We start from the raw sequence: 21,851 nt of genomic DNA, 5'->3' as shown, positions 1-21,851 counted from the left end.
ACACCAAACCAACTTTCATTGCCACCATCCAGGGGGACAAGTTCAGTGTACACTCCCCCCATCACCCCCAAAAGGGCCTGTGTCTGTCACAGAAGGATGCAGAGCCCCAGACGTCATGGACATCCAGGTAAAGACAGCCCTCACCAAAGCTAAGAACACAGCATCAATGTGACTGGATGGTGTCCCAGGCTGTGTCTTACACTAGGCCCATGAGGAACTAGACCCTCACCTACATTCATTGTCCAGAAACAAGCATACCACAGGCTATGTACCCAAAGAATGGCATACACAAACAGTCATCCAGCTCCACAAAGGGGGTGCCATAACAGAACATGGACACCATTGCCCAATATGTCTACTCAGCCTGGTCTACAGAGCTATTGAGCAAATTGTCATGGAACCCATAAACAGAAACATTGGAGACCTTCAGACACTGGACTCTCCACATCTTCACCTTGTTAAAGTCAGATCCTGGCTTCTAAACTTAGTTGACTTATGTCAAACAGTTACCAAGGACATAGATGGAGGTGAAAGTAGTCCACACAGTCCACCCGGACAACACAAAAGACTTTCCACACCATTCCCCACTCTGTCACCATGAACAAGTGTACCGGCTGGAACATTAACAGCTATGTCACAGGATGGGTGGCCAGGTGGCTCACAGATCAAACACACATGTTCAGAGTTGCTGGTGCTATGTCCAACTCTAAGCCAGTCACAAATGGCGTCCCACAGGTCTTGGTCCTGGGACACCACCTGTTCATTAGATACTGTTTAGAGGTACAGGCAAGCATGGGAGGTGTATGGCTGTACAGTTCTGCAGATGAATGGTAACTGTGGTCCATAATCAACTGTACAGCTAACACAGACATCCTCCAGAAGTGTCTTACAGAGACAGATACCTGGTGTCAAAACAATGCCCTGAAGCTGAATACCAAAGAATACATAGTCATCCCATTTGGGTACAACAAAGTGCACACAGATTACCACATAGGTGATAATCCATCATGTACGGAGAAAGTCATTATAGCTCTGGGGACACAGGTAGATAGTAAACTCCCTTTTGATGACCACATGGCCAAAGTGTTTAGACATTCCTTCAATGTAGCCCACCTAATGTTACCTAATGTAACCCACTTTGTATAGTCTGACGATGTCACCATCCTACAAATAAACCTATGGAAAGAATAACTCACAGTAATGTGTATAGCATGGCATATAAATGCGTACTTCTGTAGTATCATAAAGTAGTTAGGTAGTGGTTTGAATCCTGCACTTGACAAGTGTTTGTGTGTTGTCTCCTTGGGAAGGAGCAAACATTTTGGAGAGTATTTAAACAAATCTTTGTCAAGTCTGATGATGTCACCATCCTACAAATATACCTGTGGAAAAGAGAAACCCCAGTAATGTGTATAGCGTGTTGTGTTAATGCATACTCCTCTAGTATCATAAAGCAGTTAGGTAGGGGTTTGAATCCTGCTCTTGACAACTGTGTGTTTGTGTGTGGTCTCCTTGGGAAGGAGCAACCTTTTAGGAGAGTAGTAAGACACCTTAAAAGTGGTAAACCAATCTTTGTCAAGTCTGATAATGTCACCATCCTACAAATATACCTGTGGAACAGAGAACCCCCATTAATGTGTATAGCGCTTCGTGTTAATGCGTACTCTTCTAGTATCATGAAGCAATTAGGTAGGGGTTTGAATCCTGCACTTGGTCAGTGTGTGTGCTCAATGTGTGTGACATTGTTGGTCACTGTGTTGGGGGTTTTGCTTTTACCACCGTATGACATATCAGTAGGCATTGCACGTGTGGTAGCTGTGAGGCAAATACATATACGTACATGTTACCTCTATTATTGCATGTGTGTGAACTCTGCTTTATCCAAGTACACAGTTGTCATCTTTGCCAAACTGTGCTGCTGCTTCACAGACCTTAGGTCACATCTGTATGCTTGTCACAATGCCAGCCACTGCAGTGATGAGTGGCCTAGGTCATCCATGTCACACACACTCATTACGGTTTCTATTGAATTGTGTGAGTGAGGGTTTATGGCTGAGGCATATGTCAAACCTGTTCAAATGCAGCAGAGTCTGTCAATGATGACTATGCATTATAGGTGTACAACAACCTGTGTGGACATGCATGCAGACCTCTTCTTGCTTATGTGATCCACCGAGGGATTTCAAAATACCTTAGGGAATGTGATTATCAAAGGAGAGATGACGTAACACTAGGTTGCATGTATACATCAGTACCAGTTCATCATGTTGGTGGCTACTACCTATGTGGTACTGTGGGGATACTATGGTCTGTGAAGATGGATGACTATGCTTAGTTTCAACTATAGCTTTACAGCATGGGTTTGACAACAGGTATCTGTATGTATGATACCCTTGTGGAGGATGTGTGTGTCACCTGGAGAATGCAGTATAGGCCACAGTATGCATTAGCACAAGTAAACAGACATATCCCTACTGTGATTGCTTGTACCTAAGAGAGCCATATGCCGAACAGGAGTGGTCTCAGTAATAGGTGCAGCTGAATACCACTGAATACTGGCATAGTATAGAACCTGAAGGATCCAAATGTTGCTGTGTGTCCTACATCTGTGTGTCAGTTGTCAAGACATCATCTAATGATTGGTTATGGTCAGGCTGTTGAAGTCATGTATACTACCAGAATGCAAAACAATGACAGATAATAACAGTATCACCCACAGCACAGTGTCAATCCATGTCATACACACATGTGTAGTCAGGTTCCAAAATGTGTGTAGTACAATGCATACTGGCCACCAATAGAAACTATGGAGTGTTACTGTGTAATACAGAGCATGTCACACTGCCCATGGGTCCACTGTGCACGTACATGCAGAAACTGTACCTTCACCATTACCACAACTGTACACCTGCAAATATGTGCTACACACATCCCACACATACTGTCCACTCACTAACACATGCTGCCAATATTGCACACATCAGCCAAGTGGCACGTGGGTGGACAATATATAATTGGAACTAACACTGGTGTAAACAACACTACAATGACAATCATAGCTTTAATGCATCATGCCTGCTCAGCTACACCTTCAAGCATATCATTACACTCTACTGCTGACTACATGCTAACATTGCTATACTGCTATAAAGACACCCCGTGCATCAGCACCATGGTAGCCTGTTCCTGCATCGATGTTACAAATGACAGGAGTTGGCGCAGGTTTCATCATATGCACAGGGTGTGCTGTTGGTCTGCCAGAGGCCTACAGCGAGCCATTCAATCGACATGTATGTGTGTGTGTGTGTGTGTGTGTGTGTGTGTGTGTGTGTGTGTGTGTGGGGCAAGAATAATGGTATGGGCCAATGTTGATGTAATGTGTGTGGGAATGTGTTAGCCCTAGGTGTCTGGATTATGTGTGTGTGCCTGCATGCACACAGCTCCACCATGTGGCTGCAACATACGGGTACTTGTGGGACAGCCATAGACTGTACCTGCAAGGCTTTACAGATCACCGTCTATGGCCATGGATATGGTACCTGTGCCTGGCAGGGGTGCTACTGACACTATCAGGTACCAAGCCAGACTGGGTACTATCCCCAGAGGTAGATGGATGTACACTGGACACAGGTCCCTGCTGGGACTGTCCAGTGCCACGTGCACATGGTCTTCTAGGATGTTCTATGGACAGCCCACCCCTAACATTGCTGAGGCTGGTACTGGCACTACGGGAGCTGCTGTTGCTTGAGGGACGTCAGCGGTGACTGCCAGCTGCTGATGTTACTGGCATACGTCCATGTCGACGACTCAACTGTCCTGCACTATCCTGACACATGGACATGACATTGCGAAGGACATCTAATGTCTCTCCCCAACGTCTATCGGTGACCTCAGTGTAATTACAGATGCACCAGCTAGGTCATGGATACTGTCTATTATGGTGGTGTTATGTGCCCTCTGTGCTCTCAGTCCCTGTTTGTTATACCGTTCCATATGTGCCTGTGCCTCCATGACAGCCTGGAACATGCGTGCGGTTGTAAGACCTGTGGCACGTCTGCCAGTGGCATTATGGGCAGCAGTGCTCCGATGAGAACCCCTGGACATCTGCCTATGTGGTACCCTTCCAGACATCTGGGTATGGCTGCTGTGTCGGGATGCATGTGCCATGGATACCACACTGTCCTGGCCAATGCCAACTGCACACTGTCCCTCTGCTAAGGGCATTGGTGATGGATGTATTGGCAGTATGACTGTGTGCATGGATGGGGTGGACACTTGTGTAGTGTTGATTGGTGGCCCAGTGATCGACCCTGGCAAACATACCTGTGCCTCAACACACCTATCATATTTATCACTATTATGCTCAGTGACATCAGTTTCCCTGCTGCATTGAACCAGCCCAAAATCAGCACCTGTGAGAGGGAGACAGGAAGCACACTTTACGACCTGTACATGATGTCAGCACACATGCACACATGAACACAAACATACATGAACACATGCACACATGCACACATGAACACATGAACACATGAACACATGCACCATGCACACATGAACACATGCAGGCATGCACACATGCACACATGAACACATGCACACATGCACACATGCACACATGAACACATGCACACATGCACACATGAACAAATGAACACATGCACACATGCACACATGAACACATGCACACATGAACACATGAACACATGCACACATGTACACATGAACACATGCACACATGAACACATGCACACATGCACACATGAACACATGCGCACATGCACACATGCACACATGAACACATGCACACATGCACACATGAACAAATGAACACATGCACACATGCACACATGAACACATGCACACATGAACACATGAACACATGTACACATGAACACATGCACACATGAACACATGCACACATGCACACATGAACACATGAACACATGCACATATGCACACATGTACACATGCACACATGCACACATTCACACATGCACACATGAACACATGAACACATGCACACATGCACACATGAACACATGCACAAATGCACACAAATACACTCCTCACTAGAACAGACATGCACACACACACACACACACACACACACACACACACACACACACACACACACACCACCAGCAATCCTGAACATACTCAATAGCATGTGGTGTTGGGGTACAGTATCACAAGCCAAACATTTATATCAAATGTAACAGCATGCTGGACGTGTGTTGCATAGCAGCATGCCGTGTGAGTGTAGACAGCCCTTGCTAATAACAGTATACATGGCCTTGATGCATGTGTGTTTTGTTCAGTGAATGGCCTCACCCTGGAACACAATGTGTACATGGACACAACATTGCTGTGCAGGTATTAAAAGCCCTGCAATGTCCTGTGCAGCATCAGTCACAGGTACACATACCATGGCTGGATGTGTCTCAGTGTGTCACATAGATATCCATTTCTCATTAGAGCATCTGTGTCTTTAGCAGATAATTGTGGTCACAGGTGTAGCACATGCATGCTATGTATACACACAGGATGAGTGGTACATGTATACCTCATGGAATACCAATTCTCAACATAGCCATTGTACAGTGGTTATGGTAAGTGTAGGATATATTGTGGACATGCCAGTGCCAGCCATGACATGGCATGCTACCACACAACTGCAACATGAAACATCATACATACACAATGTGTGTCATGTGACCTATACTCCCCATAGCATTACAAGACATATGTGTGTCACTTTCTACAAATGGAGGTTGCTATGCATATTGTGTATACATGCATATGTCTGCACACACAACATTGAGGTGCATAGCAATTCATGAGATGTGTATTACTGTGGCCACTGTAACTGGATGGGGTGTAGTACCATGAGCCATCATCATGCAGCATCATGTGGTCACTCAAGGCTACTAATGTGTGCCAGACCAGCACATAGCATGCTGTACCTGAACTGCAGTACCATGGCTACATCCGCCATTTCACGGCCAGTTGTTACATGGGTTTGTGAGGTGCCCAATAGGGGACATTGCCTAAGATGAATGTGTTATGTGTTGAAGAATGTTGCACAGCCACATGTGAGGCATCTACACCTCAGGTATATTATGTCTGCTGTGTGGATTAGGTTTGGGGTACTGTAGTGTGACCTTACAGCGGGTGTCTGAATATGTCATGTGTAGCATGTTAACGTGTAGATGGCCTTATGGTTAAGGTGTTTGCCATACAAACACAAGATACAGGGTTTGAGTCTCTCAAGGGATAATTGGCTAGGCTTAAAATGGCTCACAAGGGCAGTTAGCCTAGTACTAATCTATGAACCTATGAACCTATATGACAAAGGTGTGTATGTTGTGTGCATGTGTATCGACTCTGCCTATCCAATGTCCACTACAGTATTGCCAGAATTGTGTGGGATGCTCTGTGTATTGTATGTGTTTTAGGCAGCTACCCACATTACTATGATGTGCATAGTCTCACAGCAAACATGCACAGCATGCATTATGCGTAGGTGTGTTATGTGTACATAGCCTACACCTCACCTATGACATGCACATTTAATTAGCAATATTAAAGGTATAACACACTCACCAGCATGGCTCTGCTGCATTGCTGTCACATCAGAGGGACCTACAAGGATATCAGACACTTTGTCAGTGGCAACAACTGTGGCATTGCTACTGTGTGTTTGCAATCTTACAGTAGTACAGTGGTGGACAGTCACAGGCCTACAGATCATGTTCCAAATTATTAGTATTGCACAACACTAGGCACCACATTGTCTAACTGCACAGTACACATCTCACATAAGCATGCTCTACCAATAGAGGCAACAGTATTCTACAGCTATGCCATGTTACCTGCACGCTCCATGTCAACTTGCTGGGTGGCTCCGGCCTCCATGATGATACATGTTACTTGTTGTCATTGTTGTTGGCCAGGAGCCACCTGGCTCAGGAGCAGCTCCTCCACTCTGGTGAGGGCGGATGGATGGCTACACCCCCACCTGTGGCAAGCTGTTGTCTATGGATATCAGATGCATGCTGCCAGACATGTCTAAATAAATCACAGCAGTGATGGCGTACCTGCTCATATGTCCGGTTATGCATGCCTATGTCATTTACCCTACGGACAAGATCTTGCCACAGCACAGCCCGCTCATGCTGATCCTGGCTAGTTCTGAAGAACAGCAGCGCATAGTGCTGCACCAGGCTCGCTGTGATGGCTTCTTCCTTGTCCGTGCTATATGCCGGGTTACGATGGTGGGACATTACCCTGGAAGACAATTAAACAATATGTGTGAGCAAGTCATGTGGCACACGTAACATTCTAAAGTACAGATATAAATTAACTGCCATATATAGCAACCTATTGGCTGTCAGAAGATACACACTTTCAATACCACATATCAGTTCTCAACACACAGATGCCTGACAGTGCCTGGCACGCTCTATATATCAAACCATGTTTTGCACAGCAACAAAGTTATAACAGTATGTAAGACTATGCAACAGTACATGGCACACTGTATGTGACACAATGCACCACCTAGCCACAGGAGGTATATATCATGCTAATGCATCATGAAATATGTAATCCATTGCAATGATTATAAAGTCCATTGACAGTATTACCAGTATGCCACACTAGTCATTGATGGTGGACCCCTGCCTAACATATGTGCACATTCATTAATATAGGTGGCATACTGCTGTACTAGACTATACATGTTGCTAGATATGCAGTTATATCCTGTAACACACACATATGACCGAGGCCATGGTACAGGCATACCCACACACACAGCAGACATACATAACAGACACAAAGATATGGCAACCCAGGTGACCTTTACCTGTGTACCTTACAGTACTGTGTGTCAGTAGTTGCTAGACCTTATGCCTGAGGTATGTAATCTGTGAGGACTACAGGGAACACACATAACAGTGGTTCCAATAAATGTGCATGTACACCATACTATGCTGTTTAGGCATACAGCTTCAGGTAGTACTACAGTTCATACAGGAGTTGGATTCACCAGCAGTAACACCCAATAAGCATACATGTACTGCTTTAGCCTACAATGGGACACCCCAGTCGACAATAAGGGACTACGTCAGACCGTATGGCATACTGCGTTTTCTGCCTACCAATTGCATACACATCTTTTGCTGGGATCACAGCTAGGACACATAATACCATGACAGAAACAGTTTCCCACTAAGCTATCACACATATACCGAACTCTGACACATTCACCAACACATTCACCATCACACTCAGTCAACCTCACATATCGATTATTGCAACAAGTACATGTGGATGTGTATCACTTCATAGGTAGGTAAGAGGCTATTGGCCCTAGGGCCTATAGAACTCTAGCCATACACTACCCTGGCCTCTGACACACAGGTATTTAAATTTCACATGGCCCAGTCAAGCGGAGACACTGAGGTGATTGCCTGGGTGTATTCACTATCTCCCATACAATCTCCAGGATTATTTATGATGACTGCTAATTAGGAGCTTTGTTTGCTATGGATAGTTGGTTTGTTCCAGAGTATGGGATGTCTCTGAGATAGGAATCTATCCCTCCAGCATATGCTATTTATTGTGGTCAAAGGGTTTGTGTCCCTAGACCGTGTAGCTCATACAGATTGTGATCTGTTTACATGGAGCATGTCCAACAGATCTGGGTTTGACATAGCTTAGTATGTCAGTCAGAGCTCACATCTGGGCAGGCGGTATGCAACACAGTCTAGTTGTGGGTTTGTGGGACAGTCTGCATAGGGCATCTGTTTGACGCTGGTATTACTCTTTGTGAGGTATGTCTGTGTCCTTTCCACTTGCTGTAGATGTCTTGTGAGGTACATACCACATGGGGCATTGTACTCTATACTGGGTTTTATGTGTGTGGAGTAGAGGGGAACACTGACCCATTTTTCCCTGGATGACACACCTTTTGTGATGACGTGTGCCATGTAGATGGATTACATGACTAGTGTGGCACTGTGACTATCGAAGGGGAGACTACTATCCACCTGTGTCCCATGGTCTCTTATCACACCTTCGGTGTTAAGTAGACTACCACCTATGTGGTAGTTCATGGGTACTGAGTCTTTGCAAGGAGGGATGCCAATGCAGTGTCAACATTGAGCTTGAGTCCATGGCTTTGTCACCAGGCATCTGTTGCAGTAATTATGACCCTGTCTCTCTCTCTCTCTCTCTCTCTCTCTCTATATATATATATATATATATATATATATATATATATATATATATACACACACATACATATGAACATCCATTGCTGTACATATTGATATACATATAAGCACATATACAGTCCACCTGTCATGGTGGGAATATCATGTATGGGAAGGTTGTGACGTATACAGTTATGTAATAGCATTGCACAGTGTTGTGCAGAATGCATTGAAGGTGTGCTCAGCCCATGCAGCTTTAGCAGGCCTCACTGGCTGCAGCACTGCAAACCTGATGAGTCATACCCACAGCGTTTAACCACCACATGTCATATACCAGCACCGTATGCTGTCTGGTCTGCCACACACACTACAACCTACATAGAAATATGCACATAACAACCTTCAACAACATATATATATATATATATATATATATATATATATATATATATATATATATATATATATATATATATATATATATATATATATATATATATATATATATATATATATATATATATATATCCACCTTTCACAAACAATTGCAGCAAGTCCCTTGCTAAATGCACATGTACAGATGCTAACATATCTGACACGGACAGATCCCTCCGTATGTGTGTGCCATACACACACAAGGACCACACTGTTGTAAGTACAAGTACCTCACAGCTGACCTGTTGGGCCTTGCTGCAACATGAACAGGTGTCACATGTGAGCACACAGTAATATTAGAGGGTGTATACATAGCTGCTAATGCTGAATTAGCATACTAGTCTGGTACAGCTGTTGCCAGTGCTAAGCTACACGTTAATATGACTATCATGTATTTGCTACTCTGTCACATCCATGTTTGCATAACCGTATGGGCTACTACCCCAAACAGACATTGTACACACTACTGTACAGAACACAGATAACATGGATCAAATGTTTGACATTTAATGCTGAACTACATATGTCACTGTCACATCCCACTGCACACAGCAACACACTCATTTCCCCATGCCAGTAGTTATGCAGGGCATCTGTGCATCGATACGTATTGCTGCCACATATGGATGATTCAAACTATATAGAGTACTCTTCATAAACATCTACTACATTCCAGTAAATACATAGCTGTTACATATCTTTCCTTTGTATCTGTTCGTATTTGTTGCCGTATATCCTGGTATATTTGTTTCCCAATATACGTTTTGCTTTCAGTATCTCTTTTACTGTTCAAGATTTTTTTTAAATAGATTTTTATTTCAGAATATATTTATTTTCAATATTTTTTTCAATATATATATTTTTTCTAAATATTTTCTTTCAATATATATTTTTTCAATATATTTCTTTTTCAATATATTTTTTTTCATTTTTTTTTTTCAATATATTTTATTTCAATGATTTTTTTTTCAATATAGTTTCTTTTCAATTTTTTTTCAATATAATTTCTTTTGTCAGTATATTAATTTGTTTTCAATATATTCTTTTTGTTATATTTCTTTAATTTACATCACTTTTTCTTTTCTTTTTTTCTATCCCTCTCTCTCTCTCTTCTTCCATACCTGCAATGGAATGATTGTATGTGTGGACAGCAAGTACAGACTGCTTTTATAGGTATCTGCACATGTGCATGTGATGGCCTCTGTACCAATTGGTGGCCACCATTTGGCAATTGCATGCAGCCTGCTGTGTGGTATTTGCAGTACTCACTGTCATAGCAACCCAGTGCTATAAATTGCTAGTTTAGGTAGGAGTAGCCCTTTCAGAATTCCAGAGTGGGGACCATGCTTGTTTGCTCTGGGAACTGTTGTGTAAGTCAGAAGGTTGGTATACTTCTTCTAACTGTTGCTAAGGATGTAGCCAGTTATTTGTATGCTGCACTCAGACCTGAATGTTGCCTCTTCCAGTACACAGTTGACAGCGTAGAATTGTACTCACCCCTAGAAATGCTATCACAAGATACATGGGAATATGGAGTTTCTTTACAACATCTACAATTAGCTGCCATACATATGTAGTTATTGAGATGTTTACATTCGGCACATGAACTGTTTGGGAACAGCTATACTGTGGATATTAATGTATTCACTTCTGCACCATTTGGGCTTTTTATTTTGTTGACATTATCACAGGATGCTCATGATACTGGACAATTCCAGTACTTAGTATACCTACCTACATCCTTGCTGTACCTTAAACACACTGGCATTTTGTACATTTGGGTGGGGATTGTCCTGCTATGATACTGTGTGGGGGTTGTGAAGTGCTGCGGTAACATTATTTACTGCTAGAATGTCTGGTTCTGTTATCACAGTCATGTAATGCAATTCCACAAAAACTGCTGGTAAAGTTCCACCAAACAGGTTTTGTGTTATGGCATTCCTATCTTTCCTTTACATTCACACATTCTGATGCATGATATACATATTTCAGCAACATCCTGCTGTATATCTACTGTGGTCTAGTGTTACTTCATGCAGTCTAGTCTGTCCAAGGTCCGGGGTTTGACACTAACAGTGGTGTTTTATTTTGTTGCTGAGCAGAACAAAGCCCCTCATATGCAGGGTGACTAAGGCACTTTTAAGCAGTTGTAAGCAGATTTGCACAGGTTTGCATGATGCTTAACAATACTTAGCTAAGCGCACACATGCGCACACTCGCTCAAACCCGCTTACTACTGCTTAAAAGTGCTTACTCCCGCTAATCCTCGTGCTCATTTCTTTGAAAGAAAAGAAAATGGGGAGATAGGAAAGTGGTGAAAAAGGGGCACAAAGAGGGAAAGACAGCAGGGAAAACAGCTCGGGATGCACAGGACGGGTGTAGGGAAGGTCCATAGCTGCTCATTTCTTTAACAGCAACAGCTGTGCATATACTAGTAATTTGGAAGGAATGTTGAAACCTTGCACCCCTGAGAGAGGGGTGAGGACAACGAAGTATGTTGTACTGACAATTGAATTTCAATTTCTGTGTCCAGCGGACATTTGTGCAAAATGGGCAGCTATGTATGGGGCGTAATTTTTTTTTGTGGGAGCAGATTGCAAATTTTTTTTTCAGGTGAGAGTGGAATGTGGGGTAGGGGAAGTAGGTATGTTTTGAGAGGTAAGTTGGGAAGGTAAACAGACAAGACAAACAAGACGCATACAGGGGTGGAATATGACACATGGGGTGGGGGAACACAATTGACGGGGAAGGATGTTTGGAAACCGCAAGCCCATGAGCCCACAGATGGTAACAGTGGAACTGAGATCCCGACCCATGGGCAGTCACCACTGCACCTTCACAGCCCGGAGGGTAGCTGTGCTGGGGGCTGCAAAGGAGGGGCAGGCTCACCCATGAGCCATGCCACTCTTGCCTTGAGCTGGCGTAGGGGATCAGCGACTGAATGCTGGATCTCCCAACGCACCACAGCCCAGAACCTTCAGAGGGTGACAGGTGGCCCTCCTCTAGCCACACTTGCACAGGGGGGACGAGCCCCATCCCCTGCAGTGCTTCCACCCAAAGGTGGCACAGGGTCAACGGAGGAGGAGGTCCCAGGCTGGGCACTGGACCTGCTGGTGCCAGGTGCCATTGCCAGCTGAGGTGGGACAGGTGGGTCCGCTGGGACCGGCCTTCCCATACGTTCTGTGTTTAGGTGTATTTAATGACAATATAGCCAATAGCATTCCAAATTAGCTGTAACAGCATGCAGTAATATTCCCATTAACCCAACACACCAGAGTTCCAACAGTTGAACTGCAAGCATAACACATGCATATATTGAACGACAGTGGACATTCCAACAGTATGCAGGAATGATTGGTGGCAACAGGCCACCAAGATTGTGGTGTTTGAACAGGGCACATGCATCAAAGTTATGCAGATATTTATAAACCAATAGGACATATGTCCCAACAAATGTTTTGAGATTACACATACCCATTGAGGTGTGGAATTGCATTGTTTATGCACATACAGTAGGGTGTAAAAAGATACCTCCATTAACAACTTATATGAACTTATAGTTTATACTACATTCCTATTGACTGCAGGTATATATCCCCTACATGTATTATTACACTAGGCAATGTCCATTATGTTGTGGGATGTGTTTTGCTAGTTCCTTATGTACCTGACCTGTATCTAATATACAAACTGTCCAGGATGCAGATGTTACTGCTATGTATCTATATATTTTATTTATATTCATATGTCTACATATCTGGATGTGTTCAGGTGACATTATCAGTTATATTTTAACAGCCCCCTACATTTCTAGCAGCACACTGACATTTCCAGTGCACACAATTACAAGCTACTCATGTGCCAGATTTACCTATACATGCCAGCCTTGAAACTACAGTCGAGGACTGGATATATGCTTAAGAGATACTGGCACTCCCTTCGTCCTCTTTCTACGGGCCTACCCAAGTGTGGGTTGACAGCGCTTAATACAACACTACTATTTCCATACTGCAAGAGTACATCAACATTTCAAAGAAAGTGACAAGGACACACTACAAGTGTAATACCTTTATTAATTACATTACACACTTTTCTAGTGGCTCTCTCATTTATTTGTTATTACAGTGCATGCAGACATCTTATTCAGGATGTATTATACCTTCATTTATGGTTTACAACACTCTTTTTCAGGCTCTCTCACTTATTCTGTATAACAATACATGCAGAGAATTAATTCAGGACTTATTATACCTTTATTAATGGGTTACAACACTCTTTTTCAGGCTGTCTCACTTATTTTACATAACAGTTCATGCAGACAAGTTATTCAAGCCTTATTATACCTTTATTATTGGGCTAAGACACCTTTAGTCAGGCTCTCTCACTTATTTTATATAACAGTACATGCAGATAAATTACTAACCTGCCTGGTGGCACAGCCTTAGCAGCCTATCTGCATAGACTGCTGATTCGCAGCACGGGCACCTGCAGCTGTGAAGTAAATGAAGTGATATTGAGACATATGCCTATCCATACTATTGACTACACTAGCAATTTTTACATACTTCAGTCCATGGCTACCTACTCAGTAGTGGGGCATTCTGCATCCCACGGGCCTCCTGTATCCATTGGTTCAGTTGGTCCTGCTTGCGTCTCTTCAGGTCTGCATGATGATGTCTAACCTGCTCACCAGTCCGAGGAAGGCCTGTGCCACTGGTGAGTTCATGTGTGAGACAGTTCCAGGCCTCTGCTTTGTATTCCATGCCCTGGAACTGGCCCTGCAGGAGTCTAGCATCATGATGATGGAAGAGGAGCCAAACCATCACTTTTGACTCTTCAATGCCCCACCGTTGCACTCGGAAGTGAGAGCCCTCTCCAACACCTGCCATTCAGGAGCTACAACCAGTTATGGCGAGTATTCCCACCTATGGAGGTTAAATATGCCTCATCTCCTGCACTTATTTGTGATTGGCTGGATTTGAAAGTTATCAGCTGAGTGCACACCTGCTTAGCACTGGGTAAACTTTGATTCATATGTATATGTGTGTTCACAGTCCATGGACATCAAATGTTTTCATGGCTTAGTGGATCAGTACTGTGATTATGGTGCACACTATCCCGGGTTCGAGACCTGTCATTGCTTTTTTATTTTACTACTGGCCTGAACGGTAGGGGGTGTGGCTGTGTTTAGCTGACTTTGCGCAACTTTGGTCAACTTAGCTCAATGTTGCTGTACATTGCTCTACATTGTCCAACGTTGTGCTAGTTAGCGCGATGCGCACCTCCACGCAAACATGTTTGGTTTTTGCTAGTTGGCGCAATGCGCAGCTCCGTGCAAAGCTATTGTGCTAGTTAAACCAGTGCTTAGCTATGGGCAATTATTCTTAAATGTGTTTAATACTGGTAAACATTGCTTAGGAGTGCTTCACATTGCTTAAGATAGGTTACTTATGCATTCATTAGTATGCATGACCATTTCACTTTCTTATCTATATTTACAATATCGTTCACTACCACATAGACCATTTCGAAGCATTTTAATAAAATTTAAAAGGTAAATGTCAGGAATTCTTTTTATGCATGGATTTCCTACAGAAAATGGAAAGGGGAGTAGTGGGACTTGAACCGGGAATGCCTCCTCTTTGTGCGAAGGCTCTACCACTACACTATTGCTATTTGGCTTAATTTGCATATAAGTGGTTTATTATCCTCTTCCTTGTCTAAACTGCTAACTGTAGCTAAGCAATGGGCAAACCCGCACACACACGTGCAAATACGGGCAGATATATCGTGAATAATAAAAAAAAAATTGTTTTACATTTTATTTCATTTGTATAGGGCTTTTGAATGTGGGGGAGTGTAGTGTTGGAGATATACACATTTGAGCGGACTCGCTCATATCTGCTGACATTTGCAGATTTAGGCACTTGCAGGGGCGTGGATATTTGGACTGCTTGGCAGTCTGCCACGCCCCCTGCACTCCTACATGCTTCTTGTTAGCCTGGGAGTTGAGTCAGCACACCCTCATGCATATGCATGATGCGCTGACGTCATACTCTTAGACGGCAGTCTCTGAGTAGGACTTTGGTCGTCCTACACGGAGGATTACTGAATCCCCCCCCCATTATTATTTATTTATTTATTTATTATTTATTTGCAGTTTGTTTGCCAGGATAGACCATTGGGCCACAGGGAACTCATTTTCAATTAAGTCCTGGGGAGAAAAGCTCCAGAAAAATACAAATACATAGTGCACATTCCACATAAACATTACAGATTATCTCCTAGGAATTCAAAGTAAATATAAGAAAAGGTTAACAATATCCTATTACCTATCAAGTAAACTGTAAGGTGGACATTACTGATACAATTTGGGGAAGACACATACTTTAATGTAGTCACACTTGCAGACTGATCACATTTACTTAGCTAATGACATCCTGACACAATTTGTTAAAAAAATAAATAAATTAAAGGTTTCAGTACTTGCTCAGCTGTGCTTTGAATATAAGTTCACTGTTCTTACATGCTGTGCAATAGAGAAAGCTAGGCAACCAGTGTAGTATCCACACTCAGTACTGTCCAGAGTGCTGACAGCCATGTATCATCCTCTATAAAACGCATTCTGACATTGCTAAAGCCCGATGTTTGCAGTGGTGTGAATGTTAAGTATTGTGTTCTACAGCATGTATAACTAGATAGGTAGGGGTGCTAATATCACAGAAGTCAAAGTTTGTGTGTCTCTGTCTGAGTGGTTGTGCCCGCAGTCAGATAAGCATGATTCCAGGTCCTGCTGCCATTACTCAAGTAGCATTCAGGAGATACTTTCACACTGCTACATGACTCTACCACAATTTTTACACCTCTCCCAACACTCAGCATACACTGATGACATCATCCTCAATAAAGTACACTCTGACACTTCAATTCAGATTTCTGCAGCGGTGCTAGCATTAAGTATGGTGCTCTCTAGCTTGTCTAACTAAACAGATAGGGGTTCTAACCTCACAACAATCAAGCAGGTGTATATGTAAAAATGTACAGGTTCATCCCAACATAAGCTTACCTACTGTTGTCTTCCATTAAATATCAGTCTGGAGACAATTTTACACCAGGATGTGAGTCCACAGCTATGTTAGACAGTCCTCCAAACATCATCTTCTCAGCATACACTAATGCTGTCATCCTCTAAAAAGTGCAGTCTAACAGTGTTTAAGTAGATGTCTGTGGTTGTGCTAGGGTTACGTGCCATATTGTCTATCTTGTGTAACTGAATAGGTAGGGAGTTCTAATCTCACATCATTCAACTTTTGTGTGTCTTTCTTTATTCAACTCTAAGTCTGAAAATTATTTTACACCAGGATGAAACTGCTCTTAACATCCTGTCATCATAGATGATGTTACCCTTTATAAAGTGCACTGTGACAGAGTGTAAGTTAGACTTCAGATGTGGTGCTAGTCTTATGTTGTATGGAATCCAGCTTGTATACCTAGACAGATATTGTGTTTGAATCCATCTTTGGGCAATTTATGTGTAGTTTGGTGGGTATGTTATGGTCACTGTGTAACATTTTGAATATATACTTATTTGACTCCACTCAGGAAAATCTTTAACATAGCCCCTGAATCTAACATCGCCTTTTTCCCTCTGTCCACACAACATCCTTTTTGCAGAACACTGAGGATGTTATCATCTCAAAGATGCACACACACGTCATGATGCAGAGCCCCTGCTTGACCATGTGCAAGCCATCTCCAGACCACTGGATGTGTGATTTCTAACTCACTCATGGGGTGGTGCTCATATCCTGTACGGACAGAGGCAGTCTGTAATAAAATCAGACACATACGCACATACATCTACTATCTTCTGTCACCTAGAGATAGCGATTTGGATTAAACAGGATAATAATGACTAATCTTGTATGAGTATGAGCTCTTGGCCATTAGTCTAGTAATCTCCAATGACCATATGAACATTGCACATCTTGATGCTGTTGTCACTCACATGTGTTATGTTAAAGTGTAGATGTACCGTAGTCCTACAATAAGTGTATTCCAATCTGGGATTTGAGCTACTGTACTGATGTCCACTGCTGGAATTTAGTTATATGTTCCTTCCATAACTGCAATAGAAATATGCCTCCAGAGAACTGGGGACATGGGATGATGCTATGTATACTGTTGCCTTACTAAGGCATGTGTTCTGGTAGTAGAGTATATCCACATTCTAAACAATTCTCATTCGACCATCACAGTGACAGCTGCATTATGGCACAGGTGTGCATGTGCATACCTACCATCTGGAAATGTTATCTGACTTACAGCAATATTATGCCATAGTGATTACATGGGTGCATACCAGTGGATTTATCTACATGCTGTAATGCTGTTATATACATTATATACAGAAATATATAACATTTTGAAATTCACTTGCGACCTTGGCAAATTCATTTTATGCACTATTATGTTGCTGTTTACAAGGATTATACAGCTGTTCCCCAGCAGCATTGTCTGACTGTCAGCATTTGTGTCATTAACTGTTCTGTGTGAACCACATTCATCTCAGCTGGAATGTATCCATATATGGTGTCAGGGCCCTTGCCCACACATTTGCACTGATGAACATATATAGGCATATGATGTACAACTGACATAATGATGTGAAATAGGTAGAGTTGTGCGACTATAACAATTCCATTTTGTCACGTGATTCATACACAAAGTTTTATTTGGAGGTGACAGTCAGCTTCAAGTCCATTTGTAGCAGAGGTACTGCTATAGTGGACTGTAATGGATAATGAATGTACATTTCATCAGTGTTACCACGTGACAGTTTGCATAAACACAAACAGATGTGTTTTAGGATTTCATGGCAGAATAACATTTTCACTGGCAATGCCAGGGTAAGAGTGATTATGTTGCACATGTGTTGAGGATGGTATTTACTTACAGAGTGTGCTTGATGCATTATTTGGAATGTGTAAAATATCACAGTAACACCTTCCTTGATCAATGACACTTGATTTTGCATTCTTGTAATATCTATGCACATGAGCATAGTTAATCAATTGTCAATAGTCTCACATACTGCTGTACTATTCATTAACATGGATCAGTCCTTAATTCACACATTAATTGCAGATGCTTCAAACAACATCCATTGCTATGACATGTGGCAGATGCATGCAGTACCCAGCTCTGTGTAGGGAATCCACTTATAATTGTGTGCTGCTTGTATGTGTGATCTATATGGCCAATACCTACATCACTTAGGGATGCTTTAATCAAGTGCATCACATTGGGCACAGTGAGCACCCTCATCTGATAGGCTATGCAGAACTATTCTCTGGGATGCATACCCATTAGTATTTGATGGTGCAGACTTCACTTCAAGGTTTTCTGCTAGATGAATGTCTTTCTTTGTTGCACCCAGTTAATATACATCTCACTGACATTGATGGCATTGGTTTGATTCTTGCAGGGAGGGTTTGCAACATATGTATCATGCAAACCTCTCAACACACCAGTATTGCTCCTTATTTCAACTCTAGGTTTAATACTAGCCCTCTTAACCTCACCAAAAAGTGGTCACTTTTGGGGAAGGGGTGGTGAATTCCCTTATAACACACTGACAATCATTACAGTTGTACACACTTGTTATTGCAGAACATGTATAATAAATTACAATGACATATTCTGTCAATGCCACAGATTAATGGTCATAATATTTTAGAAGTATCCATGAATGTGCCTGTTTCTGTCTACATTTGTCCAGAAATCTCTTGCTATGTGTCCCTGATTGGTTGAGAGCTGTGGTGACAAGACAGTGTTGTTCAAGCAAGTTGTTTGCCGAGCTTTCGAGTATCCACATAACCCTGTTGTATATACCGTCCTTGCTAAGTGTTCTCTCCATTGAGCATATCAGTGATATTTATATCACATCCATTTACCTCCACTGACATGTAACTTTGTATGAACATCACATATATGCTAGCGTACATGTTCATATTATAATATTATAATATACTTGCTAAGGAAACAGCAAGACATGCTGTAATATATACATATGTGCATAATGTTATGCTACTGACTTGTCTTTGAAGTGTACATACATTGACATAAGTTTATTGGCATTACCAAAAAACTTAGCAAACTGAATGCAAACCCTTTTGTTGTAAGATGGGTTGCCAACTAGCTCACTATCTGGTCACACACTATCAAATTAGATGACTCCATATCAACCAGCAGACCTGTCACCAGTGGGATGCCACAAGGGTCAGTGCTCTGACTCTTACTGTTTGGTATATACTTCTCAGACATTCAGGCCAAAACTAAGGGGCTGTGGCTAACCTTGTTTGTGTATACTGCAAACTGGGTACAATTATCAAATGCCCAAATAATGTCAGTATACTTCAGGAGGGTGTTACATAGACCGATTGGTGTCTTAGTCAGAGTCTCAATTTAAATGCAAAGAAATGCATCAACACTCCCTTCAGTAAAAACAATGTCCCTTCACACAATCAAATTAACAATACCCTATGTACCTACAAAGTGGTAAGATATCTGGGATCACAAGTAGACTGCAACCTTAACTTTGACCCTCATGTGTCTACTGTAGCAAGGAAGGCTTTCTACATAACATACTTAATTATCAAAGGCATCGCCTCTAGAACAGAGGAAGTTATAACCCCTCTATACCCATCACTAATCCAGCCCATAATTGAGTATAATGCCCCTATTGGCATATACCACACAAAGCACCTGCAGCAGTTGTAGAGACCTCAGAGGTTAGTAACAAAGTAGATCAAGAGACTACAGCACATGCCTTACACAGACCGACTAAAGTCAATGTCGCTATACTCAATATCATATAGACTTCTTAGGGGAGACTTATGCCTGGCTTACAGAGCAATCTCTGACCCAAACCTAATGAATGTACTGCACATCTGTAAATCAAACGGGACTACAGCTCCCCATTCCAGGGGCCTAAATATGGCCTATGACTTGAATAAGACATGCAGGAGGGACAGATTTATTTCCCAGAGACTGCCACATCTTTGGAATAGGTTGCCAATTCATATGAAGCAGAGCATCTCTATGACACTGTTCAAAAGGATCCTGAACGAGCGGATGGGGCACCGTAAATTCTTATGGGGGATAGAACCCAAAACCCTCCTAGACATGGGCAGGCATTACTAAATACAATCCTGAGTATTGACTAGAGTTATCTATGGTATTACACTGGGATAAAAATGGCTAGGCTTGAAATGACCTCCTTCTATGATCCTATGATCCTATGGTATCATAGCTTGGGGACATTTCCATATTTAAACCAAGAACCACAAAGAAAAAAACAGCAAAAAATAAAGAAAATGCCACACAGAGAGTAGTGGAACCACACATTTCTGTATTTGCCATGTCATCTTCCTCTGTATTCATTCCTCTCATTCATGTCTGTGTATATTTTCATCAGCACATTTTCCCTGTCCAGTGTACCTTTCCTTGCAGGATCCCTTGCTATTTAGCCTCCCCCTCTATTATTTTGTTATGCAAGTAATTGTTTTAGTATATGTTGCACACAGTACAGTTTACTTTACTGTGTTATTAGTACAGTTATTGCAGCATTTTCACCCGAAGTAGTCACTGTGGCTGTCCGGCAATCTTCGGGAGCAGGTTTGCTCACAGGTAAAATTAAATGTTTTTTTTCTTGCACATGCTGCTCTGCAGTTTCCTGGCTGACAACACTATTGCCTAACTTGAAACCTGCTTGTATTCACGTAAGCTTGATGAGCTGCATGAATAAGCATTTAGGGCTGCTGCTCATTGAGCTAAAATGTAAACTCCATGTAGGCTCTGCATGAAACCTACACACAGTTTACTGAATCACCAGGGTTGAATGTTCTATCCCACTGCCGTCAGAGTAGTTTTTTACTGATTCAGTCTTCGTGCATTTGAGAGTACCAGTTTAGATTTCATGACTCTGAACTTTACTTGAAAATTTGAAGAGAACGGTAATAAAAATTCATTATCTCACCTTAATCCTTCTCAGTCTCAGAACTGCAATAGAATACAAAGCATAATAGAATAGTGAAACATAAGATGTTATTTGTTTTTAAGAAGTAGAAGCAGTTTATGTTTCATTATTCATTAGATATCACTTGTCTGGCATTTGCATGAGTATACACTTTC

This window comes from Protopterus annectens, chromosome 4.part1 (genome assembly GCF_019279795.1).
Source record: "Protopterus annectens isolate FY-2018-M chromosome 4.part1, PAN1.0, whole genome shotgun sequence".
NCBI lineage: Eukaryota > Metazoa > Chordata > Ceratodontiformes > Protopteridae > Protopterus > Protopterus annectens.
This window is presented reverse-complemented; position numbering follows the sequence as displayed.